The 20420-nt window shown below is 43.8% G+C and overlaps 1 long non-coding RNA gene across 1 annotated transcript in view; it reads right to left on the bottom strand.

Annotated features, from left to right (window-relative positions):
* Nucleotides 1–691: 691 nt before the first annotated feature.
* The window catches only part of LOC309607133, a 39596-nt gene continuing 19867 nt past the window's right edge, over nucleotides 692–20420 (bottom strand). The window contains exon 2 of the long non-coding RNA XR_014232274.1: nucleotides 692–2716. This is a non-coding gene — a long non-coding RNA (uncharacterized lncRNA). The remainder of the gene's footprint in view (nucleotides 2717–20420) is intronic.

The raw sequence follows: 20420 nt of genomic DNA, 5'->3' as shown, positions 1-20420 counted from the left end.
CAGGAGGGTGAACAACCGGTCCACTTACCACCATTCTGTACCCAGACACCATTCTGTTTTTTTGCTTTCAGTATAGTATTCAATAAATTACATGAGATATTCGACACTTTATTATAAAATACGCTTTGTGTCAGGTGATTTTGCCCAACTGTAGGCTAATGTAAGTGTTCTGAGCACATGTATGGTAGGCTAGGCTACACTATGATATTCAGTAGGTTAGCTGTATTAAATGTATTTTCGACTTAACCATATTTTCTTTTTTTTTAAATTTATTTTGTTTTGATTTCTTTATTATTTTTGGCTGTGTTGGGTCTTCATTGCTGTGCGTGGGCTTTCTCTATCGTGGTGAGTGGGGGCTACTCTTCGTTGCGGTGCGCGGGCTTCTCATCGTGGTGGCTTCTCTTGCTGCGGAGCACAGGCCCTAGAGCGCACGGGCTTCAGTAGATGTGGAGCATGGGCTCAGTAGTTGTGGCTCATGAGCTCTAGAGAACAGTCTCAGTAGTTGTAGCACACGGCCTTAGTTGCTCCGCGGCATGTGGGATCATCCCGGTCCAGGGCTCAAACCTGTGTCCTCTGCATTCGCAGGCGGATTCTTAACCACTGCACCACCAGGGAAGCCCCTTAGCCATATTTTCAACAATGGGATATCAGGATGTAATCCCACTGTAAAGCGAGGAAGATCTGTATTCAGTGTATACTCAATCAATATCCCAGCAGGCATTTTTGAGAAAATTGGCACAATGCTTTTAAAATTTATATGGACATTCAAAGGCCCTAGAATAGGTAAAACCAACCTCAAAAAACAAAAACACAGGGCTTCCCTGGTGGCACAGTGGTTGAGAATCTGCCTGCTAACACAGGGGACACGGGTTCGAGCCCTGGTCTGGGAAGATCCCACATGCCGCGGAGCAACTAGGCCCGTGAGCCACAATTACTCAGCCTGCACGTCTGGAGCCTGTGCTCCGCAGCAGGAGAGGCCAAGGTAGTGAGAAGCCTGTGCACCACGATGAAGAGTGGCCCCCGCTTGCCGCAACTAGAGAAAGCCCTCGCACGGAAACGAAGACCCAACACAGCCAAAAATACAATAAATAAATAAATAAAAATTTTAAATGGTTAATGTTGCAATTAAATAAAAGATTTATAAAAAAAAAAAAAAACCAAACAAACAAAACACAAAGCTGGAGGACTTATACTACCAGATGTCAAGAGTTTTTATAAATCCACAGTAGGTAAGACAGTGTGGGACGGCATAACAATAGTCAAATGGACCAGAATAGGGAGCTCAGAAAGAGCTTGAATATGTGTTGACATATTCAATCAACTGATTTACAGTAAAGACGCACTACAATGCAGTGGGGGAAAGAGGGTCTAAATAGTAATATTAGCTCAGGTGGATAACCATATGCGGAAAAAAATGAACCTACTTCATACCATACACAAATATTAATTTTAGATGGGCCTTAGATCTACAGTAAAATGATCATTCTCCCAGAAAAAAAAAAAAATAGAATATCTTCATGACCCTGAGGTATGCAAAAATTCCTTAAAGAAAACAGGTTGAGAGAAGATGTTTGCAGTACATCTATGAATAAGAACTCATATCCAGAATATATAAAGAACTTTTATACATTAATAAGAAAAAGATAAACATCCCAATTACAAAAATGGGCTAAAACTTGCACAGCCACCACACAGAAGAGGACATTCAAATGACCAATAAGCAGAAAAGCATCATGCGTCATCATGGAAATGCTGATTAAATCTCAGTAGGATATCATTGCACCCCTCCCCCTCACTGGCTAGTGTGTGTGTGGTGGACTCAGAGAGATCTCCCTTCCAGGGATGCTTGCTGGACAGCCCCGGGAAGTGCCATCCGCAGGGAGCTGTCAGCCCTGCCAACATCTGCCTGAGCTACCGAGAGCTGCCCTGTCTGAGGCCATGGCCGTCGCAGGGCGGTCCACATCCAGTGACCAAGAGAGGCAGGGTTGAGAGGTCTGCCGTTTCCACCACAGTGGTCACTGTGATGGGCAGTGCTCACCCCAGAGCTCCCTGCTGGTCGACTGGGGCTTTGTTGGCCTGCATTGCAGATCAGCTTCTCTCTCTGCCCAGTTCTTCTCCCCCACTTTCTCTTCGCAGGTGCTGATCCCTAACAGACACCTGGCACCCCAAACTCCACCACCGCACCTGCTTCTGGAAGATGTGGACACGGAGCAACTGGAACTCTCAATAACTGCTGTCTGGGTCATAACTTACCACCACTCCAGAACACTGTTTGGTAGCATGTACTAAAGCCAAAGATGCAAACACCCTGTGACCCAGCAAATCCTCCTCCGGGTGGATGTCCTCCCGGAATCAGTGCTCTGTCCACAAAAGCCTCGTTCACAGAAACTTTATTCCTGGCAGCCCAAACTGGCAACCTTCCAAAAGGCCACCCACAAGAGAATGGATACATACATGGTGGCAGATTTGTACAATGCAATACCTCACATCGACTTAAGAGGAAAAAGCTGTTCTAAACACAACATGGATGAATCTCACGGGCAATATGTTGAACTGAAGAAGCCAGACACGGGGAGTGTACGCTGTACAGCTCCGCTCACGTGCCGTCCGCATCCAGGCACAAGCCATCTGTGATGACAGTCAGTGAGTAGGGGAATCGGTGCTGGAGGGAGGTTCTGGGAGCTGGAGGTGCCCCACACCTCGGTATGGGCGGTGGCTACATGCATGACACACGTGCAAAAACTGGTCAAGCTCTACAACTAAGATCTGCGCATTTACTAAATGTTGCATCTCAATAAAGACAATAAGGTAAAAAAACGTAAGAAGGCCCAAGCCTTCATAATGAGCCACATTTATTGAGACCTTACTGTGTTCCAGGCCCAGGGCTTTACATGCAGTAGCTCATATACTCCTCACACAGACACACACTGACACACACACACCAATAGGCACACCAACACACACACACACACACACCCCAAACACATACTCCACCACACCAACACATACTCCAACATACACACACACGCCTCTACACACAGGAAACCCAACACGGTACACACCAACACACATGCATGTGCACACACGCACACACATGCACACACACCAGCTACAAGGCACAGCTGAGAGCTGAGCCTTGGGGAGGAAGAAGAACCTTGGGCAGAGCCCCCGAGCCCCATTGTCTAAACTCTCTGTGCTTCAGTCTCCCCAGCCTTGATGCGATCACACACCCCAGTTAACCCAGGCCCCGGTGCACCCAGAGCCCTCTGAATGTAAGGACTGACCATTGCAGCCAGCCCTACAGAGGGAAGACATACCTGAGGAGCAGAGAGCGCTGGGGCAAAGAGATGACAGGATATAGCACATGGAACCTGGGAGAGGTTTGGGGCAGATACTGCTATAAACAACTGCATTGCCATTTCAGTCTGCAAATCCCTTTCAAACTTGGGATTTCTTCGTCTACAGCTTGCGGGGAGGGGGTAACCATCACGCTAATCCCCCCCTGCCTGCCCCCTCTCTCGAGAAACCAAGCAATCCATTCTTGTCCTTTGTTCTTGAAAAGCGGGGAAAACTATGATTTCTTTCAGAGGACTGGCAGGTTTGGGGCTCAAAGGACCCTCAGTCACCAAGCTGGAAGAGGCACAGCAGGTGAGGAAGCCGAGGCTCCAAGATGGCAAGTGGGTGGCCCCAGGTCACACAGTGAGTGGTGGACCAGAACCTGCTCAAAAATAAGATTTTAACTACCCACAAGATAGCTGTTCATGCAGTGGCCTGTGAAACACAGGTAGGAGGAGAAGTAACAACCAGCCCTGCTTCCTCCCCGCTTCTGCAAAGACCCACTTGCCTGTGGGCTAGAACCCCCAGCTCGGCGGCTCCCGTTAGAACACACACTGAGTTCCGGCCTCCCTCCTTCCCTGAGGGTCACCAAAGATGCAAATGAGAACCACGCTCACAAATTCCTCCGCCCACACTCGGAACCACATCCCAGCCAGAGGGAACGGAAGAGAACTCAGACCTCATTAGCCTCACCCGCCCCCCCCACCCCACCCCCGGGGACCCAGGCAAAACACATTCCTAAAGGTCTAGGGCTTCAGACTGGGCGTCTGGGAACAAAGAGATGGAAAAGTTCCTCAGCTCAGGGCTGCGCTGTCAGGCAAGCATCAGTCCACTGAAGAGCCCTGGGCCCCACCATCCTAGACACCAAACTGAGGCATGGCCAACATGTGGTTAGGGCAGTCCTCAAAGGAAGCTGTCTTGGCAGTGGATGAGAGAAGTTCCAGCAAAACCCAGACTTGGTGCCATCCCTTAAGACTTACATATGACTTCTTATGTAATGATTTACTAGTTAATCCACTCAGCTGAGACCCCGGGGCTTCTGGATGCCTGGAGGGAAGGCGGAGGCAGGAGGATCTTGGTTTTGGTTACTCGGCCCAAGTTCAATGACCCCTGGGAAATTGTGCAACAGACACATAGCAGGCCCACGCACGGGTCTCTCCAGCACACCAGCCCCTGCTGGAGTGAGGGTCTCTCCCACACCTTGGCTTTAATCAGTCTGAGCCCTCTGAGCTCTGTGAGCTCCATTTTCCAAATGCCTCTAATGAATCGACTCACCCAATGGACCCAGGCCACTGGGGACAGGTGTGGAGGCTGGAGCATGAGCCTGATGATAGCAGGTTCCTGGCCTCTGGACACTCCCAGTCCTTGGGGTGAGGCCTACACACAAGGAAGGAACGACCACACAGCTTTGGGGACACTTTTAGGGCTCTACAAGGAAGTCAGCACGAGGGAAGCAGGCACAGCTGGAGGCTGGGGAGGTTCAAGGACAAGTGTGGCATCCAAGTGACCCTTACAGGGATGTGGACGTGAGCACTGAGAGCCCAGCGAAGGGCAAAACACACAGGAGCCTGCACTCCCTCCTCATCTCTCTCTCTGGGTCTCTGTCTCTCTCTCCCTCTGGTGTCTGTCTTTGCCTCTGTCTCTCTGGGTCTCTGTCTCTCTCTGGGTCTCTGTCTCTGTCTCTCAGCCTCCCTCTGTTGCTCAGTCTCTCTGTGTCTCTGTGTATCTCTCTGTCTCTCTCTCTGGCTCTCTGACTTCTTGCCCTTCTCCCAGTCTTTCTCTTTGTCTTCCTTTGTCTCTTTCATTCTATTTTCCTCCCTCTCTCCCTTCTCATTGTGCATCTGCTTCTCCTTGTCACTTGACTTCTTCTGCTTTTACTCGGGTTCTGCTCCCCTCAGCCTGGCCAGTGTCCAGTGCCCAGATCTCTGGATCCTTATCCTGGTGCCCTTCTGGCTAGAGGGCACTGCCTCCAAAGGAACCCAGAGAAATGAGTAATAATGAGCTGTACTCTATCCCAGAATCCTAAACTCAAGAGAATTAGAAAGACTTCAGAGAGAATCAAATACAATACATCACAAAAAAATTTAAGGTATAATTTACACACAATAATATGCATACAGTTTCAATGTACAGCTTGATGGCTTTTACATATGTGTACATGCATGTAACTACCATCCAGCTCAAGATATGAAACACTTCCAGCTCCTCAGAAAGTTCCTTCATGTCCTTTTCCAGTCAACTCCCACCTTCCCAAAAGCAATGACTAATCTGAATCCTTTCATCATAGTTTTGTTAAGCCATCCTAGAAATTCCTTTAAATGATATCACATGATATGTAGTCCTTTGAATCTGGCTTATCACGCCCAGCATAATGTCTATGAGATTCTTCTATATTGCTGTATGTATCAGTAGTTTCCTTTTATTGCTGAGTTGCTGAGTAGTATTCTGTTAAATGAATTTGTTGTATGGGTATATCTCCACTGGTTTATTCATTTACCTGTTGATGGACACTTAGGTTATTTCCAGTTTTTAGTTATTATGAATAAAGATGCTATGAACTTTTATGAAAAAGTCTTTGTGAGGACATGGGTTAATTAACAAAGGGAATATCCTGGTGCAAATGACTGAAAACTCCAGTGATGGCAAAGGCTTCAGGTATGGCTTGATCCAGAGGCTCCCAATCCCACCAGCCTCCACTCCTTTTCTCTACTATGCTTTTAACTTTACCTTTCTGTATACATGAGCCCATTCTCAGACTCTTGGCCCTCTCCATTCCCACTTATAGCTCAACATTTCACCTTTGCTTATCCAATCAGCAAACATTTATGGAGCCAATTCTGTGCCAAGCACTGAGCTATGGGTGGGAAAACAATGGGTGAGCAAGCTCTGTCCTTGCCCTCATGGAACTTATGATCTAGTAGGAGTAGTTCCTTGCCCTCATGGAACTTATGATCTAGTAGGAGTAGTTCCTTGCCCTCATGGAACTTATGATCTCTAGTAGGAGTAGTTCCTTGCCCTCATGGAACTCATGATCTAGTAGGAGTATTTCCTTGTCCTCATGGAACTTATGATCTCTAGTAGGAGTAGTTCCTTGCCCTCATGGAACTTATGATCTAGTAGGAGTAGTTCCTTGCCCTCATGGAACTTATGATCTAGTAAGATGGACACATAAGCCCACAAATAGCTATATGTAAGCTAGCTCCAAGTGAAAAGAGGGATTCTGGAAGAAGGAGAGGGATGTCAGTGACTGTCCTATTTGGGGACAATAAAATAAGGCCACAAGTGTTTTTGTTGCTTTCAGCTCTGTGTGTTTCTCTGTGAAGTCTCCCTGCTGCTGCCTAGATGAAGTCTTCCAGATGTCAGATGTCCACACAGGGGCTGTTTGTTTGCCTCTGATCACAGACTTGTTTACAAAGCAAGGCTTGGGGAAAGCATTCCTTGTTCAAATAGATGATGAAAACCCTGCAGGAGAATTCTGTGTCCTTGAAGTTGGGGAACTCAATGTTCCACACCAGTGTTGGTCTCTCCTGAAGAACCTTCCGCTCAGCCACCAGGGCTGGTGGGATGGATTATTTATTAGTTGGATTAAATGTGTCCTCAGGCTATAAAACTGGTGCCAGAGTCCTGGGAGACACTTCCAGGGTGAGACCAATTTGTCTCCCGAGGGAAGAGCTCTAAGGATTGTGACCTCTCTCTCCTCCCATGTCACATCAGGATGGAGAGATTCTGGATGAGCATAGGTATTCTGCCCCAAAGGGTTTTCACTCAAGGGCATCCATTCATTTTACTACTATTCTGTTCATGCCTGGTACACACCAGACATTGGGCCAGGCTCTGGGGCAAAGCAGTGAGCAAGGTGGACCCAAAAGAACTCACAGTCTGCTGGAGGAGACAGATGCCCCCAAGTCATCACTCATATATTACCTATGTAAGTACAGACCACATAACTGCCGCAAAAGAAAAGCATAGGGTTTTTAGGTGGGTTATCAGGGCGACCCAGTTTAGATTAAGGGTTCAGTGACATCTGAGTTACAGAGATCTGAAGGATGAGCACAAGTGACACAGGAAGGGAGGGAAAGCAACAGAACAGCATGTGCAAAGGCACTGAGGGAAGACAAATCAGGACATATCTAAGGCACCAAGAGAAACCAGTGTGGGTGGAGCAGAGTGAGAATGGGAGAAAGAGGTTCAACAGGGTGGGAGGGCAGTTGCACCAGGCCCTGTGGAGTCAGATACTCTAAGAGACATGGGTGCTATGAGAGGTGTAAGGAGGGGACTGATGTTGTCACTCTCTCCCCTTCAGGCTGCCTCACTCTGATCCTTCCTGTTCACTGCAGGATCTTCCTAAAATAGCTCTCATCCCACCACTCCCAGCTTAGAACCTGTCAATGGCACTTTATGGTGGATGTGAAGTTAAATCTCCTTAGCAGGGTCTTGAGGTCATAATTGGTCAAGACTTTGAAGAATAAATAAGTGAGTGAGCATTCATTGGAAGTAATTGTTTGTTGTCTTTCTTATCCCATGAGTAATGTCATGCCATGAGCTCCTTTAGGGCAGAGGTCAGGGAAACCACCTTTTCTTATATTCCCAACAGTGGCCTGAGCTTGGACCCTGCCACCACCATCATCATCATCATCATGGCTTCCATTAATTAAGCCATGATTACTGTGCTAAGCATCTTACATGTTGTATTGGTTAGTTGTTGCTGTGTAACCAAATAGCCTTAAATTAGTGACTTATAACCACAACCATCTATTTAGCTTGCAATTCTGTGGGTTGGTAATATAGGCTGGGCTCAGTTGGGCAGTTCTTCTGGTGCTGAGTGGTCTCTCTAATGTGTCTGTGGTTGACCGCAGGCCAGTAGGCTGGCTGTGCTTCTGGGGATTAACTGACTGTCAGCTCGGCTGATGGGGATGACTGATCCTATATCTCTCACCATCCTTCAGGTTAGCTTGAGCTTCTTCATATGGTGGTGTTGGGGTCCCAGAGTGAGAAAGTACAGTCATTCAAAGCTGAAGGTATATTCAGTTGGCCAAGTCAAGTTACAAGGCCATCCCACGTGCAAGGGGAAGGAGGAAGAGACTCTACCATTTGACAGGAGGTGTGGATATACGGGTGGGTGAAAAATTGGGGCCATTGTTGCAAACAATTCATCTCAAGGGAATCATCTCATTTTATCTTCAGAAATGCAAATTGAGGTCCTATTTTACAGATGAGGAGGCTGAGGCACAAAAGTAAGTATCTTGCTCAAGAAGCTAATAATTAATAGAGTTGAGAGTCAAACCCCAGGGTTTATGATTCCACAGTCTACGTGTGTTCTCAACCCACAGGATGCACTGCCCACTCCCCACTTACTCACATACAAAGACTTTAGGAAGCACCTCTCCCATGAGGCCAGTAGTCGTCATCGTCATCATCATCATATTTATGGAACATCTATGGTGTGCAGGCACTGTTCTAAGTGCTTTACATGCATTCACTCATGTAATTCTCTCAACAGCCCTACGGGGTATCCCAGGTAGTGGGTCAGGATTAGAAACTTCATGCGGGCAGGTACCACCGTACTCATTTTGAAATTCCCCACAGTTAGCACAGTGTCTGGCACACACCACATACACTCTTTCCAAATGTTTGCTGAGTGAGTGAGCGAAAAGAGGCCCAAGGGGGAAAAATTATGAGTCCAAGGCCACACAGGTGGGACTAGAACCCCAGATCCCCAATGTCCCTCCCACGGCAGCCCGGTCATCAGGACTTCCTGCTGCATCACTCACCCAAAACGGCTGAAAAAAGAAGAAACACAAGATTCAGGATGTGCTTCTCTGTCCTCTAGAACAGAGGTCCCCAACCTTTTTGGCACCAGGGACCAGTTTCGTGGTAGAAAATTTTTCCACGGACCGGGGCAGGGGGATGGTTTTGGGATGATTCTAGTTCATTACATTTATTGTGCACTTTATTTCTATTATTATTACATTGTAATATATAATGAAATAATTATACAACTCACTATAATGCAGAATCAGTGGGAGCCCTGAGCTTGTTTTCCTGCAACTAGATGGTCTCATCTGGGGGTGATGGGAGACAGTGACACCCGAAGTGTGTTGCTTATGTCCAGTCTACTCTGTGAGATGCAGCTTAACTGTCACTTGCCACCCACTGATAAGGTTTTGATACGAGTCTGCAAGCAATTGATTTATTATGGTCTCTGTGCAGTCAAACCTCTCTGCTAATGATGATCTGGATTTGCAGCCGCTCCCCAGCGCTAGCATCACCGCCTCAGCTCCACCTTACATCGTCAGGTATTAGATTCTCATAAGGAGCGCACAACCTAGATCCCTCGCATGCGTAGTTCACAGTAGGGTTCGAGCTCCTATGAGAATCTAATGCCGCCGCTGATCTGACATGAGGCAGAGCTCAGGTGGTAATGCGAGCGATGGAGAGCGGCTGTAAATACAGATGAAGCTTTGCTCGCTCGCCCGCCGCTCACCTCCTGCTGTGTGGCCTGGTTCCTAACAGGCCACGGACCGATAGCGGTCCGTGGCCCGGGAGTTGGGGACCCCCACTCTAGGAGGTGCCCCCAAACTAGACACAGTCCCCAATACGCACATCTGAGAATATCTGGCACGCACACAGCACATGGAAAGAGCACTGGGCCCAGAGACCAAAGCCCCAGGTGTGTCACCCACATGATGTATGATCCTGGGCAAGTCACTCAGGTAAGACCTAACTTTCTTCATCTGAACCACAGGGCTATAAATCCCTGCCTACACCCCTGGGCTGTGTCACAGATCAGAGGAGCTAATGGATGTAAACTCTCTCAGAAGATTACACCAACTTAACTTACAGTCCTCTCCAGCTGTGCTCAACTCCTGTGCCCTCACCGCAGCCTCCTTGTTTGCTCAGGGGACCCCTGGCCCCGCTGCCAACGTATCTCCTAACTGCTGGGGGCTCAGCCTCCCACAGTCCTGTCTGCGCTTGGGCATGGCCTCCCTTGCCCTCCACGTCAGGAACCACACTCCCTGGTCCAACCCGACTGGACATGCAGAGGCTCTAGTTTGTAGACTAAGATGAAGCACTGTGCCCTGGGTTGTTGGATCTGGCTTTCCCAGCAGCTGTCCAAAGGGGCCACACAACACTTTCAGGGGAGTTATGGCGCCATGGGGTAAATCTGGACCCGTGAAAGATGGGAGATGGAAAAGTATCAGTGATGGGACTTCCCTGATGGCGCAATGGTTAAGAATTCACCTGCCAACAATGTGGGGGACATGGTTTCCATTCCTGGTCCAGGACGATCCCACATGCCGCGAAGCAACTAAGCCTGTGCGCCACAACTACTGAGCCTGTGCCCTAGAGCCCGCGACCTACAACTACTAAGTCGGCACGCCTAAAGCCCTTGCTCCACAACTAGAGAAGCCACTGCAATGAGAAGCCTGTGCACCACAACGAAGAGTAGCCCCCGCTCGCCGCAACTAGAGAAAGCCCGCGCGCAGCAACGAAGACCCAATGCAGCCAAAAATAAATAAATTAATTAATTTAAAAGAAAAAAAAGAAAGAAAAGCATCAGTGATAAATTCCTCTCCCTTCATCTCTCATCCGCTCCTCCTCCGAGGTGTTCCGGTTCCACACGTCTCCTCCGGAGACATCCCGCGGCTCGGCCACCTCCTGCTCTTTCTCTCACAGCTGTGAGCAGCTCAGCAAGGCACACCTGGGTTTGCTTTCTCTCCTTCCTGCTTCCCTGCCCGTGTCCCTCTGTCTGTACTCCCCAGCCCGCCCTGCAGTGAAACAGCAATACCTAAGCTTTGCCTCCAACTCTGTCATCTAGGCAACCCAGCCTAAGAGAGGGAGAAGAAACTGAGGACGTTGTCAGATAGCAACAACTCAGAAACTCATAGGAGGACTGGCCGCACCTAGTGTTGGCAAGGCTGTGCAGAAACTGGAACTCTCAAACACTGCTGGTGGGAATGTAAAATGGAATGGCCACTTTGGAAAACAGTTTGACAGTTTCTTAAAAAGTTAAATATACACCTACCATATGGCCCAATCTTTCCACTCCTAAGTATTTATCCAAGAGGAAAAAAACATATGTCCACACAAAGACTTGGGCACGAATGTTTACAGCAGCTTTATTTATAATAGCTCCAAACTGGAAACAACTCAAAGGTCTCTCAGCTGGTGAATGTACAGACAAACAGTGGTGTATTCATCCCATGGAGTTCTGCTCAGCAATATAAATGGATGAACTATTGATACACACAACATGGGTAAATTTCAAAATAATTATGCTGAGTGAAGGAAGCCAGATAAAGAAAGAGTACATAAGGTTCCATTTACATAAATTCTAGAACATGAAAACTAATCTAGAATAGCAGAAAGCAGGTCAGGGTTGCCTGGTGACAGGGGTGGAGGAGGGATGGATTGCAAAGGGGCACAAGGAAACTTTTGGGGGTGATGGGAATGTCTGCTGTGTTGATTGTGGTGATAGTTTCATAAGAACAACTTAATAAAGATGTCATAAAAAAGGAAAAAAAAAAAAAAAAAGAAAGAAATAACCAGGCCCATAAGTGAATTCAACCAAATCCTTAGAGAAACGATAACTCCAATGCTATTTAAAGCATTTCAGCGTATAAAAAGGAAAGCTTCCAAATTCCTTTTATGAAACCAGCATAACTTTGATACCAAAAACTTGGCAAAAATAGCGCATTAATGAAGGGTGTGCTGCTCTGTGAGCACTGGTGGAGTCATTAACTCTGTAAATCAGCTACATTACATCTGACTGAATTTCAAGATTTTGCTTTGTTTTTTTCGTTTTCAGAAGTTTAATTACAATGTGGCTTTGTATGGATTTCTTTAGGCTTATCCTGTTTGGGGAAACTGGCAACCAGGTAAGATGGGAAGAGGAAGGAGGCACACTGGTCTCTAAGACTGATACCAATGAGATGGCTTCTCACCGGCGGAACCCAGAGCCAGGAAAGGGTACTCAGACTTCGCATTGTGGTCCTTGATGCCTCTCCTGGAACATCCCTCCTCACACTGATCTACCCCTGCTCCCCATGCCCACATCTCCCACCTCAGCGTGTATCTTCATCATCTTCCGCCTTTTCTTTAAAAACCTCCCACAGTCTCTAGCCTCTCCCTGCAATCCATCCTCCACCAGGTGCACAAATCTCTGCTCATTTCCTACCACAGGCTCTGCTCCCCCATGGTCCAAAGGACAAGGTGCAAACTTAAGTGCACAGCCCAACAGCACAGCCTCAGATCTCCACAACACCGTCACCCAGCCTTACACACAATGTTCCGATCCTGCTGGGCACATCACCACATTGCTTGTGACTCTGCATCTTTGCAAGGTCATTCCCTCTGCCTGGGTGGTCTTCCCTCCCTCTCATAGCCAGGCAGCAGGTCTCTCCCAACTCAGCATAGGACCTGGCACTAGGCAGACGCCCCTAAAGACTTGTAGGGAGAAAATGCTCCCAGATCTCGCTCTGCGTGTCTCTCCATTTGGCTGGTCCTGATCTAGATCCTTTATAGTCAACTGTAATCACAAGTATAGCACTTTCCTGAGTTATGGGAGTCATTCTAGCAAAGTATCAAACATGAGGGAGTCGTGAGAACCTCCCAAACTTGCAGCTAGTTGGTCAGAATAGTGACCTGGGGACCCCCAAAGTGTGGCTGGCATCTGTAGTGAGGGCAATCTTGTTGATGGCGGTGCCCTTAACCTGTGGCGTCTGCAATAACTCTAGGTGCCAGAACTGCACTGTGATATTGAAATAGGCATCAAAATTTTCTAAGTGAAAAGAGCACATAAAAAGAAATCACATCCTTTTAACAGAATGCCAACTAATAAATGCAGAGTGTATTATTGAAATGAGAAAATAACCTTTTGCAGCCATCGCAGTAACAACTGATTTGCACAAGCATCATCAATGGATGCTAAACTTGTGAGTTAACATTTGATGAGGTAGAGGATATTTACATTATGAGTGGGTACTCTCACTGTACAAATTATCTACTGTTTACAAAGGGGAAAATAGTAGCTTCACAGTGGAAAAACCTGGAAGACACCATTTTAACCAAGAGGTAAAAGTTAACATCACCAATAATGGGACAAATTAACATCAAGTGCCTCTTGATAAGATGTATAGAGAAAGACACAACATCACTACAGAGGTATTTCTGCTAAAAGGCATTATCTGAGTCAATCAGGAGGAAACACCAGACAAACCCAAACTGGGGGACACTTTGTGAAATACCTGGCCTGTACGCCTCAAGTCAAGAAAGACAAAGGCTGAGGAACTGTTCCCGATTAAAGGAAACTAAAGAGAAATGAAAACTAAATACAATGCATGATTCCAGATTGGATACTGGACCAGAAAAAAAATTGTTAAACAAATATTATTGAGACAACTGGTGATATTTAGACAATGTTTGTAGATTAGATAATAATATTGTATCACTGTTAATCGTACTGTAGTTATGCAAATGAACGTCCTTATTCTTAGAAAACAGACAGTGAAGTATTTAGGGGTAAAGGGCATCATGTCTGTGATTTACTCTCAAATGGTTAAGAAAACACAAAATTGTATATGGCAATTCGTAATATAGCAATATATAATATCTAATGTAAGTAATGTATATTAAATATATAATATGTGCTATATAATATATACAGAGACAGAAAGAAAGAAAGAGAGAAAGGAAGGAAGGAAGGAAGAAAGAAAGAAAGAAAGAAAGAAAGAAAGAAGGAAAGGAAGGAAGGAAGGAAGGAAGAGGGAGGGAGGGAGGGAAGAAAGGATAAAGGAAATGGGTCAACATGTAACCTACAGGTGGATCTGGGTGAAGGGGGTATGGAAGTTCTTTGAATTATTCTTGCAACTTTTTGTTAGTTTGAAATTATTTCAAAATATGAAACTAAAAAACCAACACAATGATTCTATTTCATTTTAAAAATAGATGCATATAGATTTATACTTGTGTGTATGTATATTAAAAAAAAAAGACTGCAAGGACATACACCAAAAATTTAACAGTCGTCTCTGGTGGTGGGATTTAGGTTAACTTTTTCTTTTTCCTTAACATTAGCTTCTCATTTTTCCTATAGTGACTGACAGCTCTTCATAATAATACCAAGAAAAAATAATAAAGGTTGGACACATGATGAAAAAAATCACTCTTTAAACATCAAAAACATACCTGAAGAAAGTACAAATTACTCTTTTTTTTTCTATCATTTCTACCATCCATGGTCATCTCTCCCCACGTTCAGGAGACACCCTGAGGCAGACAGCACCCATGAAGCCCATGCAGTGTGCTCGCCCAGGCTGCCTCACAGAGCTGATACAGCACCCCATGTAATGTGGGCACTGACCTCCCAAGCTCGGATGGGAACAAAATGTCCTGAGAAGAAACTTGGAATAGAAGAAGCTAGTGACTTGGAAATACTAATGGGTACAAACGAAAAAGCCCCAACAAAAGCTTGCTCTCTCTAGCTAAATGACCAGGAAAAAAGCAGCTTAGCAAGACAGAAAACCTTTAGACAATAACAGTTCTACCCCAGCTAAACATCAGAGAAACTGTACCAGGAAAGGTCTAGTGGAGAGTCAGCACTCTCACCATTTCCCTGCAGTAATGAAGCTGCTTCCATCAACAGAGACCACATGGGGAGCCAGGGCCCTCACACTGACTCAGCAGCAATGAGGACCCCTCCCAACCTGGGTGTCAATGAAGGCTAAGCAGAAAACCTGGACTTCCATATCTTCCCATCAGCAATGAAGAGCTGCCCCCCGACCTTCCCCTGTGGAAATGGTGTCAAAGTAAGACAGATATACAGAAGGTTTAGAAAATACAAAAATGTCCAGGTTTCAAAAGAAAACCACTCTTTATATCAAGAATCAGGATGTTTCCAAGTTGAATGAATAAAGGAAAACCAGTAGATGCCAACACCAAGATGGCAGAGATGGTTGAATTATCTGACAAAGATTTTAAGACAGCCATTATTAAAAAATGCTTCAAAAAGCAATTATGAGTAAACTTGAAATAAATGAAATAGAAAGCCTCAGCAAAGAAACTGAGGATATAAGGAAGAACCAAATGGAAATTTTAGAACTTTAAGATATAAATTCAAAACAATAACCTAAAAAAATGCTGAGAAGATGGACTCAACAGCAGAATGGAGAGGACAGAGGAAAGAATGAGTGAACTGGAAAACAGAACAATAGAAATTACCCAATTTGAACAACAGAGGGAAAATAGACTGGTGGGGGCGGGGAGTGGTAGAACAGCACCTCAGGGATCTGGGGAACTATAAAAAAAGATCTAACGTCTGTGTTATCAGAGTCCCAGGGGAGAAGAGGAAGAGGATGGGGCTGAAAAAGCACTAGGAGAAATAATGTGGTATTGTGCATTTAAAGATTTAAGAGGGTAGATCTTACGTTGAGTTGCTACCACGAAACAGACAAGTAAAGAAACAAATTGAGAGAAAGGGACATGGGAAACTTTTGGAAGTGATAAATATGTTCATTACCTTGATTGTGGTGATAGTAACACAACTGTATACATATATCCAAACTCACCAACTATATACACTAATTTTTTGAAGTTTTTTGTGTATCAATTATATCTCAATAAAGCTGGAAGAGAAAAAAGAATGAACGACTGAAAATTTCCCAAGTTTGGCAAGAGAAATAAACCCATAGATTTAAGAAACTTAGTGAATATCAAACAGGATAATTCCAAAGAATCCACAATAAGACACATCACAATTAAATTTATGAAAACTAAAATCAAATAAAAATATCTTGAAAGTAGTCAGAGAAAAACTACATTTTACCTATAGAGGAAAAGGAATTTGAATGACAGCAGATTTCTCAACAGAAACCATGGAAGCCAGACAGAAATGACACAGTATTTTTCAAGGGCTGAAAGAAAATAACTTGACAACTCAGAATCCTATAACAAAATCAGGACATTCTCAGGTGCAGGAAAACTAAGAGAATATGTCACCAGCATACTTACTCTAAAAGAATAGCTAAAGGAAGTTCTCTAAACAAAAAGGAAATGACAAAAGAAGAAACTTTGGAACATCAGGGAAAAGACAAAGAACACAGTAAGCAAAAATATGGGTAAGACTTTCCTTCTCCTTGTGAGTTTCCTACATTATGCTTGATGGTTGAAGCAAATATTAAAACACTGGCTGCCATGGTTCTACATGTATGTAGAAGAAATATTTAAGACAGTTATATTATAAATAGGTGAGGGTAAAGGGTCATAAAGTGTGCTAAGCTTGCTGTACTTCAACTGGTAAAATGATGACTTCAATAGACTTATAAGTTAGGTTTGTACAATTTAACACTTAGAACAACCACTAAAAAAAAATCTATATGAAGAGATATACTCAGAAACACTACTGATAAATCAAAATGGAATTCTAAAGAATGCTCAAGTAACCCACAGGCAGTCAGGAAAAAGCAAACCAAAAAATTGAAAACAGAGAGAATAAACAGAAAATTAAAAAATAAAATGGCAGACCTAAGCCCTATAATATCAACATTTACATTAAATTTATTTTTAAAAATATTTATTTATTTATCTGGCTGTGCCAGGTCTTAGTTGTGGCATGTGGGATCTTTGTTGACGCATACTACAGGATCTTTGTTGCGGCATGCAGGATCTTTCTTCTTCTTCTTTTTTTTTTTAATTACAGCATGTGGGATCTTTAGTTGTGGCATGCAGGATCTTTTAGTTGCAGCATGCGGGCTCCTTTAGTTGAGGCATGTGGGATCTGTCTCCCTGACCAGGGATTGAACCCAGGCAGCCTGCATTGGGAGCATGGAGTCTCAACCACTGGACCACCAGGGAAGTTCCCACATTTACATTAAATTTAAATGGCCTTACTATACCAATTAACAAAGATTGGCAGAGTAATTTGAAAAACAGGAACCAACCCTATGATATCTGTAAGAAACTAACTTCAAATATAATGATATAGACAGGGTGAAAGTAAAAGAATGGAAAAAGTTATATCATACAAACATTACTTAAACCAAAGCAGGAGTGTCTATATTAATATCCAGTAAAGTAGACCCCAGAGAAAAGGAAATCACAAGAGACAAAGTGGAACATTGTATGATAAAAGAGTCAATCCACTATGAAGACATAGCAATCCTAAATGTGTATGCACCAAACAGGAGCTGCAAAATATGCAAAGCAAAAACTGACAGAACTGAAAGGAGAGATAGACAAATCCATAATAATAGTGGGAGACTTCAACTCTTCTCTGTCAACAACTGCTAGAACTTAATGGAAAACCAGCAAGGATATAGAAGATAACCCATATCCATGGGTTAAATAGGAAGTCTCAAAGGAAATAAACATACATTGAACTGAATGAAAAAATACAACACATCAAAATTTATGGGAAACAGCTAACAGTGCTGAGAAAGACATTTATAGCATTAAATGCATAGGTTATAAAAGGTTAAAGTTTATTAAATGCATAAGTTACAAAAATATCAATTATTTAAGCTTTCATATCAAGAACTTAGAAGAAGAAGAGCAAAATAAACCCAAAGCAAACAGAAAGAATAATAAGTAGCAGACAACAATGAGATTAAAAAGAGAAAATCTACATCACACCTCCTGATTTCAAAGTATATTACAAAGCTATAGAAGTGAAAACAGTATGATATTGGCGTAAAAACAGACACACAGATCAACAGAACAGAATAGAGAGCCTAGGAATAAACCTATGCATATATGGTCAATTAATTTATGACAAAGGAGCCAAGTATATACAATGGGGAAAGGACAGTGTCTTCAATAAATGGTGTTGAGAAAACTGGACGGCCACATACAAAAGAATGAGCCTGGACCACTATCCTACATCATACCCAAAAATCAACACAAAATGGATTAAAAACTTGAACATAAGACCTGAAACTATAAAAATCCTATGAGAAAACATACAGGTGAACTCCTTGACGTCAGTCTTGGAAATGAGTTTTTGTATTTGACACCAAAAGCAAAAATAAACAAGTGGGGCTATATCAAACTAAAAAGCTTCTGCACAGCAAAGGAAACCATCAACAAAATGAAAAAGCAACCTACAAAATGGGAGGAAGTATTTGCAAATCATACATCTGATAAAGGGTTAATATGCAAACTATATAAAGAACTCATACAACTCAATAGCAAAATATGGACAATCTGATTAGAAAATGGGCAGAGGAACTGAATAGACATTTTTCCAAAGAAGACATCCAGATGGGCAACAGGTACAGGAAAAAGATGTTCAACATCACTAATCATCAGGGAAATGCAAATCAAAGCTACAATGAGATAGCCCCTCACACCTGGTACAATGGCTGTCATCAAAAAGAAGAGATAACAAATGTTGGAGAGGATGTGGAGAAAATGGAATACTTGTGCTCTGTTGGTGGGAATGTAAATTATTGCAGCCACTATGGAAAACAGTATGGAGGTTCCTCAAAAAATGAAAAATAGAGCTACCATATTATCCAGCAATTACATTTCTGAGTACATATGTGAAGGAAAGGAAATCACCTTCAAAGAGACATATGCACACCTATGTTCTTTGCAGCTTTACAACAGCCAAGACGTGGAAACAACCTAAATGTCCATTGATGGTCTACATGTAAGTGAGATAATATGGTGTTTGTCTTTCTCTGTCTGGCTTATTTCACTTAACATAATGCCCTCAAGGTCCATCCATGTTGTTGCAAATGGTAAGATTTCATTCTTTTTTTATGGCTGAATAGTATTTATATACATACACAATCTCCAAAAAAAGAATAGCTGGATCATCGTTTCACCTAATATGATATAACTATTCTGCATACAACTGTAAACACACTAACTTTCCCCAGAAGAGGATGCAAAGTCCTCGGGTGATGTCACTCTCACCCTTGACAACCTGTAACTTAAATACTGTGATGTAACATTTATTATTAAGATATCTTATGTTAGATGATAAAGGGATAAGAGGGAAGAAAACAAAGATATCTGCTTCAAAGGTCTACACAAACATCTTCATGACAAAATAAAGAAGAAACATAACTATTACAGTCCTCATTTCTGCAAGTGGTCACGTGGTTGTAGCTGGCATTTAAAACTACCTACTTCTACTACCCATTGCATATGCCCTTTGCCCTCAGCTGCTCAGGGTTCTTTATCTTCATTGCTGAAAGGTCTGGGCCATTAGTAGTCCTGCCTGAATTGCGTCGTGGTAGTTTTCCATTGACTTTAATCACAGGACATGGTAGTACTAAGAGGCATCCTAATGGATCTCTTGTATTCCAGACATATTTTTCCTTATCTTATCCAATGGCCATATTGTGCATATCTCTTTTGCCTCATCATGCCATCATGGACTACCAGTATCCTCTTTATCACTGAAAATAAAGTCATTAGTGTCTTTAGATCTAGTCATATTAGAGAGGAAATTCCAGAAAAACCAGAGCCAACTTATAACTCTTCCTTAAGATTCTGTCCTCAAGAATCACTTCTGGTATCAAAGTCTGTATCAGTCAGGGTTCAACCAGAGAAACAGAACCAGCAGAATACAAATATATGGATTTATTGCAAGGAACTGGCTTACATGATTGTGGGGGCCATCTAGGCAAGTCTGAATGCCACAGGGCAGGCTATCAAGACTCCTGGGCATGAACCGAAGCTGCTGCCCACAGGCAGAATTTCTTCTCTTTCAAGGAAACCTCAGTTCTGCTCTTACGGCCTTTCAACTGATTGAAGCAGGCTGTCGTAGATGATCTAAATGACTTACTTAAAGTCATCTGGTTATGAATGTTAACCACATCTAAACAATACCTCCACAGCAACACCTCGTGTTTGACTGAATAACGGGGGACTGCAGTCTAGCCCACGTTGACACATAAAGCTGATCACCACAAGGAGGGAAGACTTCCCAATTCATTCTTTAAAGCTAGTATTACCCTGATACCAAACCAGGCAAAGACAGTAGAAAAATGTCCTGGGAAGAGAAAGGGTCCATGGGGCTGGATTCCACCCACCCAGCAGACTCAAGAGCAGCATATTTTTCACCTCAACATGTGGCT

Source organism: Balaenoptera borealis (genome assembly GCF_965194805.1).
Source record: "Balaenoptera borealis genome assembly, chromosome: 12".
NCBI lineage: Eukaryota > Metazoa > Chordata > Mammalia > Artiodactyla > Balaenopteridae > Balaenoptera > Balaenoptera borealis.
The sequence above is the reverse complement of the archived record's forward strand: the minus strand, read 5'-3'. Positions and strand labels throughout refer to the sequence as shown.